Source organism: Ursus arctos, unplaced genomic scaffold (assembly GCF_023065955.2).
Source record: "Ursus arctos isolate Adak ecotype North America unplaced genomic scaffold, UrsArc2.0 scaffold_2, whole genome shotgun sequence".
Lineage (NCBI taxonomy): Eukaryota > Metazoa > Chordata > Mammalia > Carnivora > Ursidae > Ursus > Ursus arctos.
In genome coordinates this window covers 648,577-673,208 of record NW_026622874.1, presented here as the reverse complement: position 1 = coordinate 673,208, position 24,632 = coordinate 648,577, and the positions used below count along the sequence as shown (strand labels likewise).

Genomic DNA, 24,632 nt, shown 5'->3' with positions numbered 1-24,632 from the left:
TCCAATGGCATTTAATGCCTAAATTGATTCAAATATAGAAACATAATTAGACCACCATTACTATGATAGATCTTTGCTAATAAATAAATGAATGAATCTGGAATTAAGGGTTCAGGACTCGATGGATTCCAGGAAATGGGGTGTGAATTACCATCTATGTGAGTTTTTCTATTGAGAGGATCCAGAGTTTTCAGCAGATTTTTAAAGGGGTTTATGATCCAAAGAAGATTAAGAACCATCTTTAAGGGCTTAAAAAATATTTTGATAAAGCCAGTTTTTTTTCTTTCTATTTTGAAATAGCACAGTGCTCATGAAACAATTAAAATGTTATCAGGAAAGCTGGAAGCCTCATCTTGGGAAAACACACCACGAAATCAGTAACAATTGCTGGGTCCTGGGGCGTGTCCCTCACTAACTTCCCAGGACATCAGTTGCCTTATTTGTAAAATGAGGTGTTTGGAATAGATGGATAAATTCTAAGATCATTCCCAGCTGTAAAATTCTAAGATCTGTCATGAAGATTCACATATAAACTTAAAAAAAAAAAAAAAAGACACGTGGTTTAAAAAATCCTTGCAACAGATACGATTTTATTAACATAATCAATGAAATACTTAAACAGGATATTAAACTCTTTGTAAGTTCTCAGAACCTCATAAAATCAGTTGTCTCTCAACTTCAAGTCTCTTGAAAGTTAGACGTTTGATTTCAGATGAAATTACTTGATCAGTTTATGTAACGTACTGTTTAAATTCCTCTCTGTTGTAATGCTTTGCGTGATGTTCAAAAGCTTAATGAGCAAAAGCAAACACTGTGGTCACCTACTGAGCTCGAAGAAGCAAACGAGGGAGTAAGAACTGGGATAAACACAACAGCTCGTGCAATCTAAACATGCGGTCAAAGGAAAAGGAAAACAACTCTTGTCCCCTCTGAAATCCTTGCTATAACTTAGCAGCAGGACAATCAAAATGTGGTTGGAAATGAGCGGTATGTAATCGCTGCGAGGAGACAAGAGAGAAGCTGGCTGAGAAAGAGTGGACAAGTTTAAAGACTGTAGGGGTTTCTTGTTTATTTACTCTAGAAGAAGTCCAGGCACTCTGCTCACCAGCGCCCTGGGATAAGCCTATAAATATTTACTCTCTTCTTGGCTCAACCACTGGACAAGCGACTGAAAATTACTCACTTCATTTGACTGGAGCTGGGACCACACATCTGACATTTTCAGGCCATTCTGAGTAATTGATCACATCATAAAGAGCTATTTTTTAAATGAAGTGGATTTTTCATTTTGCAGATAAACCATTGCTCCGTGTGCAATGGATGGGCTCAGAATGGATTCCACCTGACATAACAGAGGTGTCGACAGCTCTTTAGATGTATGTCTAATACTCTATTTCCTTCCAAATGGAGCCATTACCCTAAAGACTATTGCCAGAGAAAGTTTGAGGAAAATTCCAAGCCAGAAAATAACTGTGTCTTCAGGCAAGAAATCAACATACAGAAAGTGGAAATTTTTTTGAGCCACATAAATTGGCTAGTTTCTGACTGTTAGGAAAATTACTAAAGAAAACGAGAATTTATTTTCTTATTTAAAAATTTTCCTATTTATTTATTTATTATTAGGAAAATAATACTTAAAGAACACTTACTGTGTATCAAGGAATGTACAAGATGCCATTTTATACAAGGCTAAGCAAGAGGGAGAAAAGAACTGTGGTTGAAAAGAGACCAGTTGGGGCGCCTGGGTGGCTCAGTCGTTAAGCGTCTGCCTTCAGCTCAGGTCATGATCCCGGCGTTCTGGGATCGAGCCCCACATCAGGCTCCTCCGCTGGGAGCCTGCTTCTTCCTCTCCCACTCCCCCTGCTAGTGTTCCCTCTCTTGCTGGCTGTCTCTCTTTCTGTCAAATAAATAAATAAAACCTTTAAAAAAAAAAGAGAGAGACCAGTTATTTTCTTAAGGTCAAATTTACCTACTGTAAAGCCATAGCTTAAAGCTACTTTGGACAGAGGCTGAAGCTAAAGGTCTTTCCACTACATCATTTTACCAATCCACTAATTAATGCTGATGTTTACGTTTGGATCTTGTGACAACCAGAATAACAAAACAATGCCTTTTTTGTGTAGACGGTGTTTTGTGGGTGTGATATAGATAGCTAGTGAAAATAATACTCATTGAATCCTGAAAAGAAGCACTAGAAATGGCAATATGCTCCTTTTAGGAAAAAAATGAGGATGAGTGGTCTAACATTTTAAACTAAAGTTATTGCCCCAAAAATGTACAGTATTATATAAACATGCTTATTATTCATACATGCATTATAATGTGTTTCTTTAATTACATGTGAATAGTATAATTACTCACTATAATAATCTTTCATAAAATATCATATTTCAATGTACTGGTTTTCTGGAAGAAATAAAAATGAAGCATTTTCCATAATCCAATGTTCTCTCCATTGTTTCAATAAAAAACAATAAACACTGTAATGTGTAACATTTTTTGAGAAGTAGCTTTATACAGGAATACCATCGTTACCCTCAAAAGTCTTACAAACCATGAGGAGAATAAGACACACATTCAATGGATTTCAAGAAACACCTTTACCTATCAATCATCTATTTTCAATACCATATCAGGCACAGAGGAGTTGTGATGCTTAATAAAAACAAATAATTACTATGTTTCACTATAACAGCAGGCATGATATATGTTACTCATTCTCTGAACATGACTTTATTACAAGCCCACCCTTTAAAGTTCACAATCTAGTGGAGGAAGATAGATAATTAACAGGCAAACAAATAAATGCAGCTGTAATTACATCTTGGAAAATGTGTCCTGTAGGTAAAACGGAGAAGAAAGAGGGACATCCACTTTATGAGCTTTACTAAGGACGGCCTCCAGGCGGGGTATCTTGAGAACTGAGACAGCTCTTATCCTGTGAAGAGTCGACGACTGGACATCCTGTCAGACGGGAGAACTTTGGCAAAGGCTCCGAAAGGCAGAGGAGAGCATGGTGGTCCTGGAGACCGAAGGGAAGCAGTGTGGCGGAAACACAGTGAGCGTGGGGACCTGTGCTTGAAATACAGTGAAAAGGTAAACTGGGGCAGGATGCAGTCCAGGAGAGGTGCAAAGTACGTGCGAGTGCAGAGGATGGGGGAAGAAGCAGGATCCAGAAGCTGGTATTGGAAACGAGATCGAATGAATGACACGTTCTGACGGTGTAGACAAGAGGCCATGAACAAGACTGCAAAGCGAAAACACTTTCAACAACGGCATATGATCAGACGATTCAAACGGGGTGCAGGGAGACGCCAGGTTCGCTTGTAACAGTGAGTTTGGGAGATTGCAAATAATAAGATTTGTGATTTATTCAAGAAATAAGGAAACCACTTAAGCTTTACACACGGGGAATGGTGTGATGGGGGCAAATCGTGAAAGATCAGTCTGGGGGAATATGGGAGACAGCTGTTGGCAGCACCCACGTGAGAGCCAGTACTCAAGTCGGAGTGAGGCAGCAGGTGTCATCTGGGGCGGTGGCAGGGAGGCGCTCATGACGAGAGGGACCCAGACACCACTATGTTGTTAGCAGGCACCAGGTCGGCACCGGTGGCCTCAGCTCACTGCCCCCCGACCTCTAGAACAACAGTGGACAGAAACCACTTTCAGGATTGGTAGGCTACAGCTCGGTCGTGGCCCCGGTTGCTCTGAAACTGGCCCTTTTATGGCAGCAGACCAGCCACAAAACGTAATTCCGAACCTTATCACCATGACCTCCTGTCAAGCCACCTGAGCTGGACTTCATGTGATGCCTCTGAGGAGCGGGAGTGAGGTGCCAGGAAAGACACCCCCTGGCCTGCACGACTGCACTAATGTTGGGAATGCTGTCGAGGCCCGATTCACGGTATCACACTGGACGATCTGTAGGATAATCTGGGCAGAGATTCCATTCTAGTCTCTTAAGAATGCTTGTGCTGGGCGCCTGGGGGGCTCAGTCCACGAAGCGTCTGCCTTCAGCTCAGGTCATGACTCAGGGTCCTGAGATCGAGCACCGCGTCCTGCTCCCTGCTCAGCGGGGAGTCTGCTTCTCCCTCTGTCCTTCCCCCAGCTCATGCTGTCTCTCTCAAATAAATGAATAAAATCTCTTTTAAAAAAAAGAAAAGAATGCTTGTGCTTCTTCGGAGTATTTGATTTATTTTATTCTGATGATAATTATGAAATTAGTGACTAAGCAGGCTTCCTGTCTGGAGTCACGACTGGACACTCTACAAGCAATTTGCGGCCTTCATATTAAGTACGTCAGTCTTTACGGAGTGCCTTTGTTTCCAAGCTTCCATGTTATGCCTTTGCCTCTTTCTTTTTCCTCTTTTTACTCTATTTATTGCATGGAATTTTCCTGAAGCTTGTAAGACTCTGTAAATTATCTTAACTATTTTCTAGATTAAGTAACAATATGATTAAGAGAATAAAATGATGAATAAATGCTAATTCTTTTTTTTCTAGGTCACCTTTCCTACTCACCTTAATGGACAGGGGTTTTAAAAGGACACTGACCGGGCCAAAATCTATCTTTTTTAAAAAAGCATAAATTGTGCTTATCCATTCATTTCATGTCTGCTGTTTTTTAAAAAGATTTATTTATTTATTTCAGAAAGTGTGTGTGAATCAGGGGAGGGGCAGAGGGAGAGAATCTTCGAACAGGCTCCCCACTGAGCACAGAGCCCTACACGGGGCTAGATCTCACGACCCTGAGATCGTGACCCGATTCAAAACCAAGAGTTGGATGCTGAACTGACTGAGCCACTCAGGGGCCCCTCATGTCTGCTATTTTGAAAACACCCTAACAGAAGGCGCAAAATGGTAAAACCAAGATCTAAAATCTCAGACAATTCTTCATTTACAGAAAGCAGGAAATCTGGAGGAGACTAGACAACCTAAGATTAAGGAAAATAAATTTTAAAAGAAATTAGAACAAAAGTAAGGATAAATTGGGAAGAAAAGGAAATACCCAGTTGAAATATTTCTGATTCTAACCACTAGATGGAGTAAAGCCAAAAACATCTGCTTGGTATTGAAATGTTGCGAATATCCCATCACCTACATAATAAAGTGCTCTCACTGACGTGGACCTAGTGAAATTCATTTCAGTAAGGAATTCTGATTCTGTTCCCTGTCACATTCATGATTTCCTAGACTGACAGGACTTTCAGGTAAGAAGGATGTGATGTTTCCTTTACAGGTGGTGGAAAGAACCACTCAAGGTAAAAGGACTCAAGATGCCGCCGGGATACAGAGTTGGTGATGGAAGCCATCACCCTATGCAGTGGCCAACAGTTGTTTCAGACCTGTATTCTACATTCTATTGGATTAATGAAAAATAGAAAATGGAACTATAACGTGAGTCTTTAGTCACCTGTCAGCCCCTCATCGCCAATGAATGGATGTGGGAAGTAGCTGCAATGTCCTCCCTCCTCACAGGGAGCGTCGGCCCCATTTGCTTGTGATCTGGAGTAAAAAGACCACAGACGTGAGTGAAGTCTTATGATTCCAGAAGCCAAAGAGAACATGTGATGTGTTAAAGATTACCAAAGTTTTAGTCAGTCTTCAAGGCCATTTAGTCCACAAATATTTATGGCCTACTCTGTGCTAGGCACTGCTGAGAAGAATGACCAAGACCGACCTGGTCCCTGACCTTGTGCCCTTTACGAAGACTACTAATTGTGAAATTTACCACACGCCAGACTCTTCTGCAATCTCTACATACTCCTGGACTCATTTAACCCTCCCATCAATCCTGTAGGGCAGATTTAACTACGTTCATTGTATAAATGAAGAAAGTAAAGCACAAAAATTAAGACATTTGGAGCTCCAGTTTCTGTCCCAACAATCTCTCCTGTCCTCTGAACAAGGGAAAAAAGCTACACAAGCTAACCCTGAAGAACTCCTCTTCGATTTGTCAGATAACTGAGGCGATGAGGTCAACTGTTGTCCTGAAAACTGGAGAAACAAATGCAGACACAGAGAACCACAATTTGTGAGGAACAGAAGCCCAGGAGCAAAATTCCACAGCTGAGTCCAGTATCAGCGTGAACACTTAAAACTGTAATTGGTGAGTTGTTCGATGCTCAGTGTAGACTCGCTTGAGGAGTGAACACACTGGGGTTCAGTCTTGCGTGGCTTCCACACGTTTGTGAGTTTTACCTCCAGGATCCCTCCCAAGTTCTCACAGTGAAAATCCAGTAAAAAAATCCTCTCCTACATCCAGCAGGAGAAGGGGAAAAGTAGCCATTTTGAAATAGGACCCAAATTCTCTGTCCTCCTTAAAAAGAGGCTGCCCTCAAGGAAAACTATTTTTCCAGATCCTAACTAACAGGAGTTCTTACCAAAGGCTACACAACCTGGAAAAATGGAAGACTCCAACGCCAGTCTCCTCCAACCAACTGAGTTGGGAAATAGAATATTTCCCCTCGTCCACACCTTACCCACACTTCACTAGGGTTCCAGTACAATACCAGAGGGTCACAGCTAAAATAACTGCAAGCCCCAGACCCTGTTAGAGAGTCTATAGAAACACCCAAGCCAACAAGGGCAACAAAAACAATGACACTGGGAGAAATTTGAACCTCTGACACCAGAACTACACAGATTAACTCCCAGCCAGAAACACATACAAGCTCAGCTATCTCTGTTCCTTTTACCAGATATATTACATCCAGCTTTCAACAAAAAGTTACAAAGCATGCTTAAAAGCAAAAAACGCAGTCTGCAGAGAAAGAGCAAGCATCAAAACCAGACTCACACGTGGCACAGAGTTTGGAAAGATCAGGCCAGGAATTTACAATAACTATGATTGATATGCTAAGGACACTAATAGAAAAAGTGAACAACATAGAAGAACAGATGTGTAACGTGAGCAGAATGACGGGAATTCTAAGAAAGAAGTGAAGGCACAGTCTAGGGAAAAAAAAAAAAACCGTAACAGAGATAAGGAATGTATTTCATGGGCTGATGAGACTGGGCATGGCCAAGAAAAGAATCCGTGATCTTAAAAATATATCAATATATCAAACGTCCAAAGTTGAGAGGCAAAAAAACCCCAACCAAACAAAAAAACAAAACAAAACAAAAAAAACCAAGCCAAACTAAAACAAAACCCAAAACTGCAAAGACGAAAAAAGGAGGGAGGACAGAATAGCCCAGAACTACGGGGACAATTACAAAATGCACAATGTGCACCTGATGGGAATACCAGAAAGAGAAGAAAAAGAGAAAGGAACAGAGGAATAAAAGAAAATATAGAGGTAAGTTTCTTGATATCAGTCTTGGCAATGATTTTTTTTTTTTTGAATTTGACATCAAAAACAAAGGCAACAAAAACAGACAAACAAAAACCCCAGTGGGACTACATCACTAAAAAAGCTTCTATACAACAAAGGAACCATCAATAAAAGGAAAAGGCAACTTATGAATGGGAGAAAATATTCCTAAATCATAAAGCCTCATAAAGGGTTAATAGCATATCATATATATAAACTCATACAACTCAGTAGAAACAAATAAACAATCTAATTAGAAATTTAGGATCTGAATAGATATTTTTTCCCAAAAAAAAGCATACAAATGGCCCACAGGTACATGAGGAGACGTTCAAAATCAGTAATCATCAGGGAAATGCAAATCAAAACTACAATGAGATATCCCCTCAAGCCTGTTAGAATGATTATTTTAAAAAGACAAGAAATAACAAGTGTTAAGCGTAGAATACGGAGAAAAGATAACCATGGTGCATCGTTAGTGAGATTATAAACTGATGCAGCCACTATGGAAAACAGTTTGGAGGATCCCCCCAAAATTAAAAGTACAACTACCACATGATTCAGCAACTCCATTTCTGGGTATTTAAATAACCTGTTATAAAGCAATTGTGTAAATAAGGGAAACATATAAACAACCTAAGTGTCCATCAACAGGCGAATGGATAAAGAAAATGCAAAGAAATATTATTCAGCCATAAAAAAGAAGGAAATTCTGCCATTTGTGCTATCATAAATTGACCTTGAGGGTCGTAACTGCTAAGTGAAATAAGTCAGACAAGAAAGCCAAATACTGTGTGATCTCACTTATATATGGATTTGAAAAAATCAAACTCATAGATACAGAGAACAGATTGGTGGTTGCCAGAGATAGGGGGTGGAAGGGTGAGCAAAATGGGTGAGGTGGTCAAAAGCTACAAACTTCCAATTACAAGAGAAATAAGTCCTGGGAATGTAATATTTAAACAATCGAGGGTGCCTGGGTGGCTTAGACTGTTAAGCATCAAAGTCTTGATTTTGTGGGCGCCTGGGTGGCTCAGTTGCTAAGCGTCTGCCTTCGGCCCAGGGCGTGATCCCAGGGTCCTGGGATCGAGCCCCGCATTGGGCTCCCTGCTCCACTGGGAAGCCTGCTTCTCCCTCTCCCACTCCCCCTGCTTGTGTTCCCTCTCTACCTGGCTGTGTCTCTCTCTGTCAAATAAATAAATAAAATCTTAAAAAAAAAAAACCTCTTGATTTTGGCTCAGGTCATGATCTCAGGGATGTGAGATGGAGCCCCATGTCAGGCTCTGTGCTCAGCGGGCAATCTGATTGAGATTCTTTCCTTCTCCCTTTCCCTCTTCCCCTACCTCCTGTTTACGTGCTCTCTCTCTCTCCCTCAAATAAATAAATCTTTAACAAAATTAAATTAAAAATGCAACAGAATATCCTAGTACTATGAGACAATCACAACAGATACAACATGCTTATAATGGGAATGCCAGAAGAAGAAAAAGAGAAAGAAATGGAGGAAATGCTTGAAGTAATAACGGTGGAGAATTTTCCAAAATTAGTAATAGACATCAACGCACAGATCCAACTAGTTCAGAGAAAACCAAACAAGTGAAATATCTAAGAATCAAAACATAGGCTATTATATTCAAACTGCAGAAAATCAAAAGAAAATAAAATAAAAGTCTTGAAAGAAAAATCTAGAATTCTATATCCAGCAAAACTATCCTTCAAAAATGATACAGAAAAAAAAAAAAAAGACTTAGACAAATAAAGATTGAGGAAATGTGTTGCCAGAAGACCCGTCCTGCAATAAATGTTAAAAGAAGTTTCAGAGAGAAAGAAAGTGACATAGGTCAGAAGTAAGGATCTACATAATTAAAGAGAAAACATTGAAGAAAGAATAAATAAATGTAAACTCCAATCTCTTATTTTTCTTATTAATTGGTCTCCCAGGGGTGGAGGAGAAGGAGGGATGGGGAGGATGAGCACAGGGGTTTTTAGGGCAGTGACACTACTTTGCATGACACTGTCATGGTGGGTGGTGGCTGACATGATGACAAATGCTGGAGAACTGCACAACACAAAGAATGAGTCTTCGATTAAACTACGGACTCTAGTTAATAATAATGTATCAATATTAGATTATTAATTGTAAAAAAAAAAATGTAGCACACCAGTGCCGGTTGTTAAGAATAGGGGAAACCAAGGTGAAGGGGAGAAGGAGTATATGGGAACTCTGTTTTTTCCGTTGTTTTTCTGTAAACTGTTTTTAAGGTTAAGTGACTTGCCAAAGTGCATATAAGTAGTAAATAGCACAGCTGGCATGTAAACCCAGAAGGTCTGACTCCCATGCTCATACTCTTAACTACTATGGCGTACTGTCTATCTGTCTAAAGAGGGAGAAAGACATTGCAAAATAATGACAAGTGGAGGAGTGCCGTGAAGAATTGGGTGTTAATGAGAGTATGTAAGTGGGAAATCTAATTGAACTTGGGCTTCTCTAGCATATCAGAACCAGCTGAGAGACAGATATGGAAATCAGAGAAGTTTCAACATAACAGCTTTATTGCTAGTTAAACCGGCTCAGAGAAAGTGGCTTGGACCCAATGACAAAATGGACTTCCAACTCCTACTTGTCACAAATCGCATTAACTCACTTAGTCACAACAGAGATGCTAAATAGTTAGTGGTACCTATACTGGGCTTGTTTTGCCTGAAGAAAGTAGATAATGGTAATAGGTATAGTGCATGAGTGGTCAGAAACATGAGATGCAGCCAAAGACCTGGAGAGCTGCACCCTCTCCCCAGAGTTTCCAGCAGTAAGTTACTCCTCCTGCAAGAGAAGCAAGTAGGGGACGTAGAAAACAATTGAATGTGAAATATCATTTCCTCCTGGGATGGGGGAGCTCTACCCCATGTTAGAAATATGAGGCGTGGACACGAAGCATCCAGCCAGGGAGGAAGCAACTTCTGTGAGGGGCTAGATGCCATCTCACCTCTTTAAAAAAAAAAAAAAAAAAAGTTGTCCGTGAGTGAGAGTGTCTCCCCTTAGAAAACCATTTCAGCCGGCTGCTGCACAGTTACAGGTGAACCGGTACCCGCATACTTTAAACAAGCAAACAAAAGGGCCAAAGAGTCTGACTAGCAGAGTTGTTGTGCTCAGAGCGCGGTACAAGCTGCATCCGCTGGCTGTGCTCGTGACTGAATGCTCTTCTGCTCTCAGCTGAGTATCATCTGTTTAGAAACCCAACTAGATGGTTATTTTTGTCGTTATTTCTACTGCGTGTCCTGCTCCTGCTTATAACGATCAACCAATTTCTTGAACCTAATCCTTAAATGTTCATTCATTCAAAATATTCTTGGATTATGTGCCCCATGTGTAAAAATTGAGGGAAAATGCATAAACACCAAGTGTGAACCTTTAGAACAAATAAATACGTTCTCGTTGCACTAATGAGCTTGATCAGTGTTGTTGAATCAATAACATCAAGAGAAATTTGTCTCTATCCCAAGATAATAGCTCTCTCTCTCTCTCACATTAATAACAAAACGAACAGTATCCATAAATTACAGAGGCTTTACCTAGACGCTGTTTGATCCAATCTTTGAATGTTCGGATCCAGAAATGACCTAGAAGTAGGCAAAAGAGAGAATATCTAGTTAGGAGGGTTTTAGGAATGTGAAAAATATTTGCTGCCTGTTGTAGCCAGCGTCCGAGATGACCCAGTGATCCTTGCCTTCTGATCTCCAGACCCTTATACAGCTTTCTTCCACATTATACTAGGGTTGATCTGTTTGTCCAGTAGAATACAGTGAAGTAAATGCGATGGCATTTCTGAAATTAAGTTATAGAATACATCATGCCTTCATCTACATTACGCTCTCTCTTTCTCTCTCATATCGCTCCCTATGGGGAAAGTCAGCTGGCATGTCAGGTGTAATCCTGTGGAGACGCCCATGAGGAGGTTCACTAGGGTGTCCCGCCAACAGCCATGTGAGTTGAGCCTGAAAGGAGATGCTCAAACCCTACCCAAACCCTCATGTGCCGCAACCCCAGCTGACGTCTTGCCTGAAACTTCACGAGAGATCCTGAGCTAGACCCATCCAGCTAAGTCACTCCTGGATTCCTGACTCTCACAAACTATAAGAAATTATAAATGTCGGTTATTTTAAGCCTCTAAATGTTGAGGTAATGAAGCAACAGATAATTAATACACACCTATGATTAACTCATTTATTCAGTAGGTATCTGTAGACATCTACAGTCTTTCAATCATTATACTATACTTCAGAGACGTAATAAAACAAAGTATCTGCCCTCTAGGAGCTAAAAGAACCATTTAAAATGTGGATACACAAATAGTTTTAGTTCCAGTGGATGAGTGCAATGAAAAAGTTACATAAAAGCACACACAAAAAGAGGGACTTAATCTATCCAGGAGAGTTTGGCAAAGCCTCATAGAATTTTTATACTTGAATTATGTCTTAAAGAACACACAGAAGTTAGCCAATAGGGAAAGAAAATACATTTTAAAGGAGCAGACATGAGCCAAAAGCAGAATTCATGAGATAGAATTGTGTATTCAGGAATTTGGAATCTGTTTTATGCTGTGGAAAGGAAACACTGGAAGCAGAAAAAGGCAAGGCATGTACCCATGTATCTGGTGAGGGAGGCTGACCCAAGATTACAGAGGGTCCTGGATGCCATATTAGAAAATACAGAGTTTATTCTGTAAGTCTCGAGGGCCAATGAATACTTGTAAACAAAAAAGTGTCACGGTCAAATTAACGTTGGTAATGGTATGGATGAGGACTGGGTCAAGTGTCTTCCTTGGGAAGGTGATCTTGTAGCTGGCAGACAGGAGGTGGGAGGGGCCTGAATTTGGCACTGGTGGCAGGGATAGAGAGGAGGACGGGATGATTAGAGAACAACAAAGGAGGAGCAGAGGATGAGACCGTCAAACTGGATGACGGGGTGAAATGTGAGACCGCTATGAGAGAAAGTGTGAGCAGAAGGAGATCGCAGGGAACATTTGTGAGTTCAGCTTGGGAAATGCTGAGGCTGACACTGTTTCCCCTTAACATAATCAGTATTAATACGTTTGTCTAAAATTAAAACCCCAACACTCCTGATAGGGAAGCATGACATACCAGTTGACACCATGAGGCAGTGATGTGTAGAATACTGAAAATCAGGAAATATGCACATTTTCATTACAACTTCCATTAATAGGAAGAAACTGGATGTTATGTGATGCTGGTGATCTTTTGGGCAAGGGTTGGTGAGTCAGTGGGGAACTGCGCGGAATAAGGAGAAATGACATCACATTCAGCAAGCCAAATCTCTGATTTAAAATAAAACCTGCCTGAGTCAAGTTTTTTTTTAAATGATATTATCAAGAGTAATTGGATTATTTCAAATGTTGTTTCTGGAGTTTCATTTTAAAATGAAATTATATTGGCCATTCAAACACAAATGGGATTGCCATTTGTTTCTTCCTCCAGTATTTTCTTGCCGTCTGGGTCTTTGCGTTCTCTGAGAATGAAAGAGAAAACAAATGGCTTGGGATTTGGGGAAGAATGTGCAATGGGACTTATTAAAGATGGCAGCATAACCCAGTTCTTCCTCTTCTCATTTGGGAAATCTGTCTCTGGAGGAGAAAGAAAATGTGAGAAAGAGATAGAAGTTAGCATTTTTTCAGTGATTACCAGAAGTCAGGCTCTGCTAGGTGTTTTCGGTATATTGTCACTTAATCCTCACATACTTGTAAGATGTGTGTTATTAATTCTCTTATAGAAATAAGGAAATAGGGTTTCAGAGAAGTTAATTTGCCCTGAACCGCAAAGAATACTGCTTTCAAAATTCTGCTTTTTCTTTAATGAGGGTCAACTGTGACCCATAGACAATGTTAATCTCAAGGACAAAGTTATCCCTTCACTCCATAAAACACATTCTTGGATCATAATTGGAAGTAACTTTACTCCAACAACCCACATGGAAAGAGCCAAGAACACCCGGCAAGGTAAATAAGAGGAAGGCTTTCTCCTACCCAGTCTCAATATATGAATAATCCGTCCTTCTAGAATTGAAGTCATGACTATTCAACTTTTTAAAAACATTCTAAATGAAAATGTCCTCATTGCCCTTTGGAACTAGAAGTCTAATATGTGTTTATGTAGAGGAAGAGAAAGAGAAAGACGAAGAAAGAGAAAAAATGGATAAGGAGAAATTATAGAACCTTAGAAGTGCCGTTCTGCCCAGAAATAATTTGTACGTGTTTGTATGAACTTTTGTGGAGACAAGAGTGTGATGTATGTATATGCACAGACACACGCACACAAATGTGAGGTTTTTCTATAAGGACTCCCCAGAATCTGCTTTTCTCTTTCATTGAACGATACACTGTGTAAACATTCATGTTAATATGCACATCTCTTCACTGTATTCTATTATTCAGCAATAGTTGCCAAATTTAAATAGCATTTCAAGAGCAAAAGGAAACTAATAAAAAGTGCACCATGGAAATCGGCAACTACTTTCTAGCTCGTTGGCTCAAAAACAAGATACTTTCAGACGAAATTTTACTGTAGGAGAAAAAAATTAAAAACCTTAACTGGACTACAAATTACTGGAGTCAACTAGTACTGGAGGTGCCCCCCAACCTGGCTTTCGGCGCTCCCTTTGTTTGCAAGGCTGTCCTGATTGCCTGTGCTCCTCACGTGACCCTCCTCCCCAACTTCCCTCGTGGGGGTGTAACCTTCCTAGACTTGCCTACCGGCAAGGTCCTTCCCATTCCCACCGTCCCCGCGTCTCCGTCCTCGGGCTCATTCCCCTGGTACTTTGTGCCCTTACACACCAGGAGCGCCCGACAGAGACGTGTGCAGGAAGCAGCAGCAGCCTGATACTGATAAAAACCTAGCTGGGGCTTATACTTGAAACGCTTGTGTATCTGCTCTCAGTGTGTAATACAGTCACGAGTTTAGAAAATGATCTCTTACCTTTTCAGCATGTCAATGAGCCACCAGAAAAGAATTTTTCACAAAGTACAAAGCTGATTTTTTACATCTGACCATTCTAAATAAATCTTCCAAATTTGCTGAAGATTTCATTCAGCCATTTTCAAATTAAATGGTGAGAAAAGCAGGGGACGGATAAAAATAGATAGTTAAAATGGTGCTGTTTACATAGATCAGGAGTCTACCAACTAGGGACCATGGTTCAAATCCAGCCCACTGCCTGTGTTTATAAATAAAGTTTTATTGAAACACAGCCACACACATTCACTGATGTATTATACATGGCTGCCTTTACTCTGTGGTAGCACAGTTGAATGGTTGTAGCCTAGAAGCCTAAAATATATTTACTATCTGGCCTCTACTATACAAAAAATTTGCCAATCCCTGATACACAACAATATTCAATGATAGCTTCTAATTATTTTACGTGTTGTCTCTCTTAGAATTCTAATATTTTTGGTAGAGACATAGTGCCTTAGTTCAATGAATTACTCCCAGTGGTAACATTCTTAGAAGGATAGCTGCTTGGTGAGAAAGGTTTTTCTCTTTGGGCAGCGTGAAACGCTTCTTTGTCCCCTTGAACGACATCACTCTGAGGGCTTCTCGAATGCCTTCTTACTACATTCATCCTTGGCACACAGCTAGGCTTGGAAAGAGTCATACCATACTACCAGCAAGTTTTCTCTCTGCTTACCAGAAAGGAAGAAAAAAATTAAAGAAAATGTGGGTGGAGGGCAGATGACTTACGGGTATCTCCTCCACCCTTCCTGTCTCCATCCCCGTGCTGGTCACCAGTGAGAAGCCTGAGGTGTGGGAGGGGCCGAGGGCCGAAACACGAGTGCCTGCAGATGTGGGGACACGTCTGAGAGCCAGGCTGTTGCAGAAATGCCGTGTGCTCAAGGGAAAGCGAACGTGTCTCCAGGGACAGAGAGCATCTGTAGGAAACTGCAAACTTGAGATCATGTGTGTTTGAGAGTGAGAAAGTCAGTGTGTACGAGGCTTCGACAGAATGAGTGATAGGGATGTGCGTGTGCCCAGGACAGTGCGTGTGAGAGAGCGGGTACGTGTCACAGAAGCACCATATGCGTCGCTAAGTGTCTGTGCGAAAGAACAGAGAAGGGAAAGAAATGAGAGAAATGAGAAGAGAGGAAAATACAAGGACGAAACCGAGATTCTTTCCAGTAAGAGGGAATCTGTGCGCGTGCGATGGGACTTTAATCCGGCTACACCGGATGTCAACTCAATGCCACTAACAAGAAATTCATTCTTGATCCAACGTCACTCCTCCGGGCTGAAAAGGGTCATAGAACTGGATGACAAGAGGGTTCACTAAATCCCTGCATTTTAATAAGTTGATGTCATTTAAATAATGGAGATAAAAGCATGTTAAGGACAGAAATAAGAACCACCTCACAATGTGGTCTTTCCATGTTTTGTTGAGATTTGTCTATTCCATCAATTACTGTGTTGTACTGTGATTACCAGTTTCCCAGACCATAAGCTGGGTCTCCTACACAATGTCCTGTATGTAGTCGTCGTCATTAGGCGTATGCTGGATGAATTAATAAAGAAGAGAAGTAGGTTAGTTCCAGACTGAAAATGGCAACTCTGGCCTCCAATCTTCAGATGATAAAAAGATAGCAGCTCCTAGGTTCCTTTAGACTCTAGTACTTCCTCCAGCGATAAGCACACAGTAGTAAGAATCATGGTCATTATCACCACAAAGGAAAGATAATGACATAGGCACTGGGTCTGCACCAATGGTTTTTAACAACACTCTCAGAACGGCAAAGTATTAGAACTGGCTTACTGCTACCCAGATCCCAGGTTAAAGGAATTAAACATTCTCTCTTGGGACCCGGATATCAACCCATGTGGAAGAAGAATATGTCTGAAGCTGGGTTTTGATTAGATAAGACATAAGAAAGCTGATTATTACCCAGCAGCAACCCAAGTCCAAGCGTTTACTTCTGCCGTACTGAAGTGACCAATGAACACTTCGATTCAGTTGGACTATTCTCCAAAACAGAATGGACATATCCTGCCCAGAAGAAAGTTATAGCATAAAGACCAGCACAGCGATTAGATGTCGGCGCAGACGGTGAACCTGAGAACTGTATAGTTGGAGAGCTTCAAAAATCCTTAGAGAGGAAAGAGCATACACTCCAGTTTCCCCAGGACATCTCCAGTTCACTCCTAGGGCTGGTGTAATTCACTGCAGAAAGTAACTTGTATAGTCAACGTGCTCAGAAATTACTTAGTGTTCACTTTACAGAGGAGAAAGCTGCCTGGAGCAATGAAGTGACCAGCCCAAAGTCACAAAGCTAATCTATTTAATGGCACTTTAACTGAAACTTCCTAAATGAGAAGAATGTTTTTCATTCCCAACTGTAGCCAAAATGTTCCTTTCTGCAGAAAACTCAGGAGAAAGCTTTCACTTCTCTATTAGGCAATTCTTAAATTACTTAAGCAAAAACTGAAGGAAAACATTCAAGGAGACTATTTTTTCCCAAGGCTTGAGCTCTAGAAGCATTTCTTCATCCCTAAAGGAAATGCATATATCTGGGAGGAAACATTCTGATTTGACCATGACATTGGCCTCCTCTCAAGAAAAACTCGTACTCACGGTCACCCAGAGGACGATGAATTTCAGCTCCGTGCGCCAAGCAGGACTGAGGCTGTTCCTGGCATGCGAGCCAGGATGGGTGTTCTGGCTCCCAGGAACACCATTTACTGCATTTGTAGTAGTGCACTGGATATTTATAGACATATTTTTTAAGGATTTGTTATAAAACATCATCCATTCCTTGCTACATAATACTTTGGACCCTAAAACAACTTAGTACAGAGATCAAATTTTAGAGGTCAGGGAACGTCTCCAGTAATCTTAAGCAATCCATTGAATCTTCACTGACCAAAAAAAAAAACAACCAAAAACCAAAAACCAATTGGATCATTCCACGAACACAGAAAGCATAGTGAAAATATGTGTGGCCCTCGTGTCAGAGGACCGGTTCGTTATGCGGCTGGCAGATTTTTAGTTCAAGCTTCTCACAAGAATATGGGCTAATCGTTCCAGTGGATGGTCCAGTTGACTACATTAATTCCCTAGTTTTGAACACAGAGAACTCATGGGCCTGAAGGAAATTTTAAAATATTGGCAGAATTTAAGAAATAGGTATCTTGAAAAGCCCCAAACACTGGGCGCCTTATTTCAGATGTCTTCCATCCCTGAATTTTGCCTGTGATATTATCCAGTAGTGTTCACAACTCCAGAAATAGAGGACCAGGTGATTCTCCACATTTAGGCCTTTCCTCTCATTTTATTGCCTGGGCGTACATAGCAGTCCCAAAATGTTTCCTACCAACCTGAAAACTTCTGTCTTCTGAATCTCCCTAGGGCTCAGCTATAGAAGAATCCTCAGCTCAGACTGTCCTGTTCAGAGTAGAGGAAAACTCACTCCCAAACTCTCAGTAACAGGGTGTGTGGGCCCTTTTCCACAACTTCCAAAATCAAGATGTCAGCGGAGTTTTGCTTCGTCAGAAGCCTCTTGGGAAGGATCCTTCCTCATGTCTTCCAGAGTCTAACGGTCGCAGGCACTCCTGGGCTTGAGGCACAAGAACCTCAATCTCTATCTTCACATAGCTGTACTTCCTCTGTGTCTACGTCTGTCTCCAAATTTTCCATTTCTTTTAAGAATATCACTCATACTGTATTAAGGGTCCATGCTGACGACCTCAGCTTAACTTGATTTCATCTGCAAAGGCCTCATTTCCAAATAAGGTTGCATTCATAGGTACCCAGGGTCAGGACTTCAAAATATCTTTTCAGGGGGACACAATTCAGTTCATAATAAGGATCATCATTGGTTAAAGATTTCTTCCTCCTGCCCCATCATCCTGTATTCTTTCTTGGTTCTTCTCTTTCTGTATCCTTTCCCTTGGAATTTTGGTCCCCTCCCATAACTTCAAACTGAATCTTTATTCAGGTGATCCCAGTGTGAATCCGCAGCCACCTTCCCTCCTGAGCACTTTAAGGACTATCTGTAAGAAATATCACCTACATGACTCACTGTTACCTCAAACCCATTATTTCCAGAATATTATTTTGATGGAATATTATTTTCTCATCTAATCTAATTCGCATTCTGACTTTCCAATTTCAATTAGTACTGCCCTAATTGACCCTCTTACTCTGGTCAGTAAACAGCCATTTTTGACTCCTGTGTTCCTCATATTTTGAACTGCAGTTTTCTTACGTCTTCCATGACGATCGACCTTTTACTTCTCCGATTTGTCACTTCCTTTCTCTTCATTCACATGATCCCACTCTTGTTCTGGCTTCATCACTTTTCAGATGCTAATCACATAATCCTCTCTTCTTCATTCCAGCCTATCCTGGAGATCACTACAGTCTATGCTTTCATTGACTTTTTTACTCGATAAAACACCTTTAGTGATTTTCCATTATCTCTATGATGAAAATCAAAGAAATGAATACATGAACGAGTGAATTAATTCAAAAAGAATAAAACTCAGCCTGGTGCAATAAACTGTGGCTTTTACTGCCCTTGTTTGTCCAGACAGTTTGCTCATTTCTCATAGGATGGTAAGGCGGGCTGTGACACAGACCTGTCCAATCACAACGTCCATTCCTATTGCTACGTGATTGGACTAGGGTGATCATGTGACTGGAGCCAAGTAAATTACAGCCCAGTCACTTGGCTTCCCGATTTGGAGCTGGAGAAGAGGCAGCTGTGCCTCTAATAGCATGATAATAGAGGAAAGGGTAGTTGGGGCTACAGGGAACCATTGTTCTTAACTCAATTCTGCAAAGACTTGCATGACAGAAGAGGAAAAAACTAAACAAAGGGAAGAAAAGGAAACAAATGGATGGGGAATTTGGAGTCCTGGAGCCACTGCGCTGGCTGGACTCCTGGTTCCTGTAGTCTTCTCTTGATTCTTTGAAGTGCCCCAGGGCTTTCCCAACACCTTATTCTCCTGAAGCCTAGAGGTTTTTTGTTGTTGTCTTTTGTTTGTTTGTTGTTTGTTTGTTTTCCTGAAGAGTTCTAAATCATTAATTTATTTTGTATTTAGTTACTTACAAACGAATGAATCCTGATACAACTGGCATTCTTGACCTTTCTAGTGACCCTTGTCCACTTTGCAAATATTCCTGCTATTCCTTCCCAACATGAAAGCTCTGTTCTGGATAAAGAGGCCTGCATGCTTCCCTGTGCCATCTCTGTAGCCCGCCAGCTCTGTCTCTTTGTTCCTTGTTATCTGCCTTCTGGGAATGGTCTTCCACCCTATTTCTTCCATTCCACTGACCAAAATCCTCCTCATACTTCAAGACTTAGTTCATATTTCACCTCCTCCGAAGCCTTTCCAGCTCATTAGAGCCAGAAGTCATCCTTCTGTTGAACTGCATAAGCTGTATCTCTCTGCTTCTGCTTGCATTTCGGATAATTGTACACAACTGGACTCTTATTCATGCAGACCTTTGTTGTATTGCTTTGCATTTCCCAGAATTCTTACCAGAGTCCTATTCACAGAATGCTCAGTAAATGTTTGTTGAACAAATACTGCTGTAGGCATAAGTGACTGGTTTTTCAGGAACCAAATGAATCTTTTCAACATGAACATATCTTATGCAAGATGACTACCTTCTAGAAATGAGTAAGGAAATCAATGAAATTTTTTGAATATTCAAGCATAAACACTACCTTTCTACCTCTCACACACTCATGTGTGCATACAGACATGTACATAAGCACAAAAACACACTTCCTTTCTGAAAATAATGATACAGGTTGCTCACCTCATAAGGGGGACTTGTGGATTTAGAAAAACAGCATTATCTCCATGAAAAATGTGGAAAGTTTTTAGATGGAAAATTGCACTTAAACGCAGTACACATACAGTTTAGGGCATCTTACCAGACACCTAGACACAACAAACCCATAAGTATGCAACTGAGTTAGAGAAACTTCAACTTTGAAGGTGGACATACATGTTTGCAGGCTTTTCTTACTCCAGACACATCCATTTGGAAGTTTTTTAAAATGTGCTTCCAAAAGTAATTTCTGGAATCCTTTGGGAATCATTTTGGCTTCCCTGTTGTTCAAGTGCATCCACATGGCTCTAACACCTCAGGCAAACTATGAACTCTAACACCATGCTGGCATTTCCACATGGCCATGAGCTTGGGAGCAGTTTTGTTGCTTGGATGGTGGGGATAAATTTAGGGACACAGACTGTGGGCGGAGAGAAGGGAAGTCATTGGATAGGGGACTTGCCATGGCTGGTCAATTAAAAAGTACATGGGAATAAGACCGAAGCTTAGCTGGCTCTTTGTCACTTAATATGATATGTCTGGAAGGCGTGCCATCCAATTCTCTCTTTCCAAGTTCATGGGATGCTGACAATGTGTTGTCCCAGACCTGGTAAGGAAAAACCTCTGGCTTTACCCCAAACCCACTACATACTTTCCATTTTTTAAAAAAGCAGCCAAACACATTTTCCAGCAGGGACACTTCAAAGCAATTGCTGATTCATCAATCCATTCAGTCAGCAAGCATTTATCGAGCTCCTATTGTGTGCCAGACATCCTGGTAGATGCTCAGAGAAATTAATAGAAATGAGATGGCCCCTGCTCTCCAAACTTGCTCATAACCCGTAGGAGACAAACATTGATGAACGGTTAGTCATAGTACAAAAATAATAATATCAATAAGGTCTGTGAGTAGCAATTATTAAAAATGTATCACACATGCCAAGTATAATGCTAACCTTATTTATACATTATTTAATTCTTAGCACATGCTATGAGCTTGATCATTATTATTCCAACTTTATAGATGTGGAAAGTGAGGCTTGGAGAAGTTAAGCAACTTGCTGAAAATCACAGAGAATTTATTCTAGATCTAGGATTTGAACCCAAGTTGATCCTCACCTAGGGCTTATGAGCTTAACTACTAGGTCAAAGGACAAGGGGCTATTGACCCTCCACATCATGGGAATGAGAGGAAATTTGCTTGTAGAATCAGAAGACACTGGGGTAATGTTGTGGCCCTCCTTCTGAGGGGTTGGCTGGGTGGGTCTTGGGATAGGCACCTGCTGTCACTCAGGGCACACGGTCTCTCAACGACGTAAGTCCTTGGGCCAGAACAGGCAGGTCTCCACACGGTCTGTCTTCATCCTCAGTGAAAACGTGGACCACGAGCCACAGCTCACTGCCTTCTAACCCTATGCCTCAGCCATGCTCTCATGTGGAGTGTAAAATGGAACAGGCTACTTTGGAAATACTCTCTTGGTGTCTTGTACATAGATCCTTAATCCTCTGGCTCTTCTACTTTAGGTCCCCAAACTGGCTCCTTCTTTAGTTTTCAATCCCCTGTTGAAGCTCGCTTCTTTTGAAAACTCTTCCATGGTACCAAACTAGGCAAACCCTTCCCAAAAGGATGGCTTCCACATGTGGAAAATTGAGGCAGAGACAAAGAAAGTAAAGAACAAACAATCTAGGTTTTTCCAGGTATTCTATTACAATACTTGTTAAACAAGCAAACAAATGAAAAGCAAAAATACTTCCTGACAACCTGTTTTCTATTTGTAGCTGCAAAGCGAGGGGACCTTACGCAAGTGATTTAATTTGTCTGAATGCCAATGGATGTATCTGAAAATTTGCAATAAAACTCATCCTGTGTCTCTCTTACATTTGAAAATCAAGTCAAAAAATAGATGTGAAGAGGGGTGCCTGGGTGGCTCACCCAGTTAAGCCTCCAACTCTTGGTTTTGGCTCCCAGGTCATGATCTCAGGGTCGTGAGATTGAGCCCCGTGTCAGGCTCTGTGCTCAGCGGGCAGTTTTCTTGAGATTCTCTCTCTCCTTCTCTTTCTGCCCCTCCTCCCGCTCACTCGCTCTCTCTCTCCAAATAAATAAATAATCTTTTTGAAAAATGTATGGGAAGTATTTTGAAAGCAAATGCATTTAAATGCTAGGTGTATCCATTTTCTCCTGCTGCATCAGTACCACAAACACAGAAGCTAAATACCCATCACAAAATACCCATCACCTCTCTGTAGATCCAAAGTCCAGATGGGCTTATCCGGGTATGGGGCGCAGGACATCACAAAGCCAAAGGCAAGGTACTGGCTGGGCTGGGTTCTTATCTGGAGGGTCTAGAAAAAAAATCCATTACCAAACTCATACATATGTGGGCAGAACCCTGGTCCTTGCAACTTTCCCATCCTTAGTTCCTCTCAGCTGCCCGCACTCCTCATCGCATGACCCTCCTCCATCTTCAGTCAGTCATAGAGTGTAGAGGCCTCACACTTTGAATCTCTGATTCCTTCTTCTGCCCTCTTTTCTGTCCTCCTCTTCTGCTGTCAACCAGGGAAATCTTCCTGCTCACAAAGGCTTATTTGCTTAGATCAGGCCCACTGGAAAGTGTTTCCACCTTAAGGTCGGCTGTGTTATATAGAACTGTATATATCATAATATAATCATGGGAGTGGAAGTTACTCCTGTTCGCAAGTTCCAGAGATGAGGGTGTGGAGTCTTGGGGCACCGTGTTTAGAATTCTGCCTACCACATTAGGAGAAAAAAGTATAGGATACCCAGTTAAACTGAATTTTAGGAAAGCAACAATATATTTCTTTAGTCTAAGTGTATTTCATGCACTATTTGAGACATACTAAAAACTTTCGTTGTTTATCTGAAATTCAAGTTTAACTGGGCATTCTGTATTCTACTTGGCAATCTTAACAAATATAGACCACTATTATCTTTCTCTCTTTGCCTTATTACACCAAAAAAGTAAGATTCTCTATGTGTAGTTACAGTCATATAATATATTATAACTCTTGGTTTGATGAAAAGTTATGCTGTAATGAATATTCTCTCACACAGAGGCTAGTTTATATCTACTAACTCAAAATTATTATATTTAAATACAAAGGGAGAAAAATGAACACTTTTGAATGGGTATTATATACCAAGCACCAAAGTAGGCATATAAATAGGGGAGAGTGAGAGAAAAAGAGAGAGAAGAACATCAAATTATAGACATATATTCTGTTTTCTGTCTCACAGCAGAACAACTACAAAATAACTTTATTACTGGGATAGTCTTCCCCCATTCCTCACACTGTATTAGTCATTAATCACATCTCTTTATTTTCTGGATTTTTGGTGCTTTGACATCTTGAGGGCTTGCCGCTGCAGGGGGGACAAACCTTCCCAGGACCAGCCAATCCCTAGAGATGGCAAACAGTGCACCTTTGAGTATGTCTTCATACGCAAACCAACAGTCCAGGGCCCGGTTTCCCCACCACCTCCTTCATGGGCTCTCACACTCTGGGCTGCTATCCGCCTGCCTTAATCGCCCCAGGGCCAGACACCAGACAACGAGGGGCACCCCCCGGCCCCAGAGCCCACTGAAATAATTCACGTAGCTAACCCTAACCTTACTTGGCTTGTTTTACCCATTTCTTCCCATAGAATATACAGTAAAGGACCATATTCTCTGCCTCCTGACTGACCCCGGGGCTTCCCCACGTGGCCCTGTGTGGCATGCTGTGCTTCTAGAATCTGTGAGTGTAAAACACTTCTTCCTTCACGACAGTCATTTCTGTGTCTGCATGTCTGACCCTATTTGATCAGTATAAATCCCAGGTCCCCGTAAAACACAAACATTTATGAAAGGCCGACTTCATGCGTACTACTTTGACAGTCACTGGGACGGGGGAGGACGCAAGGAGGAGTAAGACTCCAGCTTGGCTCTCAGCCGTGTTGGTGTTCGGGATGGAGGGTGCACTCCCGCCCTCATAGACCCCCAGACAGTGACTGGCTTGGTGGGAACCAGAGGACAGAGGAGGCACATTTCCTGCCCCAAGTTCCCAGACGGAGGTCTTGGTCCTGAAGCACCATCCTGACATTGTGCTGTCATGGCATTGCTAGCTCCTCACCAGATGCTGAGGACTGGACAGCAGGTCTGCGGGAACGTTGTCCAGTCTTCCCTATCAGCCATTTTCAGGATTTTTTCAGCAGAATTCATGGGCAGAAATATAGTTTTCTGAGTTATATTTATAATACATAAACATAATTTGCATCGCAGCTGTGTGTACACAAATAAATACATAAACATACACAAATCTGCAGCAAAAGTCCACATGAGGAAATCTGTCCTTGTTATGCACACTTTGAAATTCTCTCCTCATTTCTCTTTTCTTCTATTTCGTCCCATTTCATTGTTTGTAATCATGCTGGTCACAAACCACCAACTTGATTTCATGATTCACTAATGAGTTAG

At 41.3% G+C, this 24,632-nt stretch overlaps 1 long non-coding RNA gene across 1 annotated transcript; it reads right to left on the bottom strand.

Moving 5' to 3' along the window:
* Positions 1–700: 700 nt before the first annotated feature.
* On the bottom strand, positions 701–23,149 carry LOC123000421 (uncharacterized). Its single transcript, XR_006408383.3, has 3 exons — positions 12,456–23,149; positions 10,887–10,934; positions 701–3,072 (listed from the first exon to the last, which is right to left on the bottom strand). It is a non-coding gene; the product is annotated as an uncharacterized LOC123000421 (long non-coding RNA).
* Positions 23,150–24,632: the final 1,483 nt, after the last annotated feature.